At 35.3% G+C, this 4,693-nt stretch overlaps 1 pseudogene; it reads right to left on the bottom strand.

Annotated features, from left to right (window-relative positions):
• Nucleotides 1-125: 125 nt before the first annotated feature.
• On the bottom strand, nt 126-3,123 carry LOC112019838 (uncharacterized; annotated as a pseudogene).
• Between the last annotated feature and the right edge of the window lie 1,570 nt (nt 3,124-4,693).

Here is a 4,693-nt window from a genome sequence, read left to right as displayed (position 1 = left end):
AAAACAAAACTTACCAAAGAAATGAACAGGATCCTCCACTTTACAGCTAAGTCATGAAGTGCATGGCAAGTTTTGAAAAATCCAACTATTATATTGGATTTTCTCCTCCATTTTTTACCTTGTTGCTGGTGAAATAGTATAATGATTAAGGTGGTGGTTTCCCTTACAATGTTTGTTAGGACATTTTGGCAAATTGAAACTTGGTAAATTTGGCTAGTTGTTTATAGTCTTTGATTAGTCTCTTTGAGCAGAAGTTAAATTCATGTATTTTTCAATAATCATCTCTGGTGAAAAATCAGTCCACTTCCACCCCTTCTTCAGCTGCTAGCATCTCAACTTGGTTCTGTACCCTATCTGCACCAATTTGATTTGGCTCCAAGAGCATGCAGGCAATCTCGGTTGAATCCTCTCCATGAACCAAGCCTAATGTCTGCATCGTGGGCAGCCCACCACCTCGAGCACTCACCATCCTTGCAATTCTTCGAGCCATTGAGAAATTTGTGGACAAGATGGGTATGTTGTACAATGCAACCCATGGACGTGCTCCAATCATTATGATGCCTCTTGCTCAAGACACCTCAGACGGACCTTCATTGGGCTTCTCCAAAAGCATATCAGGCATGGTCCATCTTGCCCATTGGTTGCCCATAAAGTTAGGCCGATAATATCCAAGCTCACGCCTAATGGTGTCTACAGCCTTGCTTGTTGGATGTGCTGCAGCATACAAAAACACTGGCACTGCAACTAAAAAAGAAAATGTTGTCATCGAAATTACTAGTGCAAATACATTTCAAGTAAGAATAGTTTTAGGGACTATTTTCTAGAACACTTTTCACAATTGTTGATATAGCCTATTGTGATCGAAAGAATATCACTTTTACTTGTCTCCACTACTGATATTATTTTTATTATGTATTAATAACATGTTATGTCAATAACCGTGAAATAAATTGTCTTTAGACTTACTCTTCAAGTAAAACTGCATTTTTCTGTTATTAAGTCTAAGGACACAAATTTGTTCGTGACTGTTGACATACTCTGTTATCCATGGTATATCTAGGTAAAAGTTATGTTCAATCACAATAGGTCGCATCAACAATTGTAGAATTTTTTGTCCTACTTAACTTGGCAACAACTGGAGGATGCTTTAGAAGGGTTCAACTGACCTTGGAATTGATTTGCAATGTCTGTTGCCACTGCCTTTGCAAGCCAAGCTGCTTCATCCAGTGATGCTCAAGCCAATGGATGGAAAAGAATTTCGTCCACAACACCAAGCGGGGGGTAAGTCCCGGAGTGCAACTCAAGGTTAATGGCTCCAAATGCAGCCTCAACCATGGCTAGGACAGCTTGTTGCAAGGGACTAGAAATGGCCCTCCCTGTGATATCTTGCACAACATATCATACAAGAGTGTACCGAGCCCTATTATATGCTTGGTCCTCAAATTTGCTGACGATGATAGTTTCTGGGTTAAGCCTTGCAGTTAGTTCAATAGCATCAAGGGCAGCACGGTTACGTGATTCAGAGATAAAGAGCTTGCAGCACAGTAGCACAGATTGGTCTATGGTTTTCTTCTTATCCTTTTGCAAGAGAAGCCAACATTCAAGTAAAGCAATTCAGCCTCTTTTTGTTACTATGATATATGAATCTTTATTGATGATAAAATGAGGGTTATTTGCCTTCAAACAAAAAAAGAGGGGTTATTTCATTTCCCTTTAGACCATATGTGATTATTATATGTTAATTATTAACAATGGAATGACTAAATTCTAGTCTAATTGTCAATCTATCGTATCCTTCCTTTATCTAGATTTAGATTCGACTATAAACAAAATTTATGACACTAAGCACATACATATTTGGAATTGATTTTTTTAACTGGTAAGTTATGCATGCATCCATTGGGTCTTGAACTCAGTACCACACCTGCCACCTAATACTTATAAAGAGAGGAGGTGCTAGTTGAGGCAGAGTTAGTTGGCATTCTACAGATTTAAAGCCCTCTTTCAAGAGTCAAGGCCTAGGACAAAGTAATAAAATATCTTACCCACTTTTCATTATTAGTGCCAATCCATTTTTTTTCCTCATGGTTGATTAGAAAATATGTTTGGTCTTTAGGCACTCTTCAAAGCCAAGTTCATCTATCTAGATAGACTGCACGTGTGTCACATGTTCACAGCTAGCTTCCACTACCACTAGTCAATGAACAAGTGTACGGCATTTTTCTTCATGTATTAGAGGGTTTGAGGGTTTGTCAGTTGTTGCTTTGTTTGTTTGTTTGTTTTTTTTTTGCTTGCCTTTGGTAATTGCTTCAAATCCTCAGCTACCACCTCAGATATCTGTCTTATTACTGAGAATTAAAATTTCCACATTTAATATTGTATATATTGTAAGAGTTAAATAATGAAGATAGGCATAGAATAAAGCTTGATAATTTAAATAGATACTGGATAACGAGGTAGGAACTACTGCATGATGGATTTATTATTATGTAATGCATAAAACTTAATCAAAGGATGAGTTTTCTTAGAATATGTTTCTTTGAGGTAGTACTTAGGGGTGACATTTATGAGTTTTGTCCACTCATCTTTAGTTATCCAAAAATGGATAAGTGAACCTAAATTATAATATATCAATAGAAAAAGTTGGTTGAGATTCTTTTTTCTTTTTTGTCAAATTACATATAATTAAAAAAAAAAAAAATCAGAAAACTAATTTTCCTAGTTGCGTTCAAACTAACTACACATTAAACCCAAGGTTGAATAGAGTATGGATAAAATTGGCTAAAGCTCCAAATTAGATCACTTCTCTTCCCTCACCTATTTCATTTTTACCATGATTTAAAGGAAAATAACCAAGGTTGAGTGAAAATGTACACAAATATTTTAACTTTGAAGGACCCTTGTAGTGATATAGCACCTAGACAAAGAAGGAAAAAAAAGAGAGAGAGAGAGAGAGAGAGGAAGAGTCCTTACCTTGCAACTTGGGCTGAAATCCATTCCTTGCACCACTGCCCTGCTTAACCTTTTTCTGCTACCACCTACTTTGTATCACAAAATCTGAATGGGTAAGTGCTTTGAGAAATTGAGACTGAGATGCATATAAAAGGCATTGAGGTTGTGAGTCAGCATTGATACAAAAACCCATATAATCCAATGTTCCCACTTCCCACTGCTTGACGTGTCAGTGCTCAATAATAATGAGAGGCACGTTTGCTAGAGCCATGAATCATATGGTGCTACTAAGCATCATCACCGACTATGGTTTACTTCAATCAAATTCTTACACCACAAGCATTGCAGAAAATTGATATCCATTTACTAGGAGATGACCCTGTCAATCAATGACGGTCCATTGTATGTGATTATGTGTATAATAGGAAATATTAGTCCAAAGTGATCATTTTTTTTAATGCAATAGAATTAAAAACCTATATCATGCACTCCATAATGATTCAAGTCATGACACCAATAAATTTCTTCTTTTGTTGTAAGTGGAATTTGAACCTAATCGGTGAAAATAAATGTTACCATACCCACCAAAAAGTGCTAAATCATGAGGTTTGGAGCTTTATGATACTCTACATAAATGTGGAAGCATGCTTTGTTTGTCATATATGCACTTTGAAGAAAGAATTTGCATGTTTATTATCAAAAGATGCCTGCTTGAAAGCAGTTTCTCCCATTTCTAATCATGGAAAAAAGATATTATACAAGCCACAGAATCAAGGTTATAAATAAATAAAATGAAACCCATTGTATTGGATTCTTTCCAGATTCCTTTAGGTACGCATGTGAAAACCCAGAAAGCAAAACTAACAGTGGTCCTATATATTCACTTATTCAAATTAGTTGTTTGATAATTAATTCACCTTTTGCAGAATAAACATAAGAAATATATTCACATATCATATGGTATTATCAGACAAGAACACGTATATGTCAGATATCCTTGTGCACATATATTTAAGTTTTTCTCGTGCACAACATGGTGATTATACAAATGGAGCTACGATGTTTATCTGCACAGTACTATGGCCAAGTTGATAATTATTAGATATTATTAATTACTACTACTACAAACAAAATAGTAAGGCATTAGAAATTGTACTTTATTTTTTTCTTTTGTGAAGGTGTTACTATATATATTTAAAACTAAATCACTGCCCTAACTAAATAACAAGGTAACTAATAGTCTCATACAAGCTAACCAGATGAGGTGTAGAAGTAAAAAACTTTAATACTTTCAGTAGTAATTACAATACAACACTAGGCTTACCAATTTATACTGCAAAAAATTTAATGAAAAGGCAAAGGTGAGATGCAGATGGTTCTCATAATATTTATGGACCCTTTTACAAAAAAACTGCTGGAACAAGTTTCAAAGTCTCCAAGAACTTTCAAAACTTGTCTAATTCAAGCTTGGAAGCCCCGAAAAACTTCTAGATCAAAATTTTCGTATTTGAAAAACATCTATCTCTCCAAGCCTTATAGTTCTACTAGAATCAAGCTCTGCCAAGAATTTCAACCGCTGATAAGTTAGAAAGTGGAGGGAGTGCATTGAAAGTATCACCTTCTACTTCTAGAATAATAATGGGTCCGTTTGGATAGCACTTATTGTTGCTGAAAGTTGATAAAAACTGATTGTTGCTGAAAACACTGTAGCAAAATAATTTTTAAATATGTGAATAGTATT

Source organism: Quercus suber, unplaced genomic scaffold, assembly GCF_002906115.3.
Source record: "Quercus suber isolate HL8 unplaced genomic scaffold, Cork oak 2.0 scaffold_130, whole genome shotgun sequence".
NCBI lineage: Eukaryota > Viridiplantae > Streptophyta > Magnoliopsida > Fagales > Fagaceae > Quercus > Quercus suber.
The sequence above is the reverse complement of the archived record's forward strand: the minus strand, read 5'-3'. Positions and strand labels throughout refer to the sequence as shown.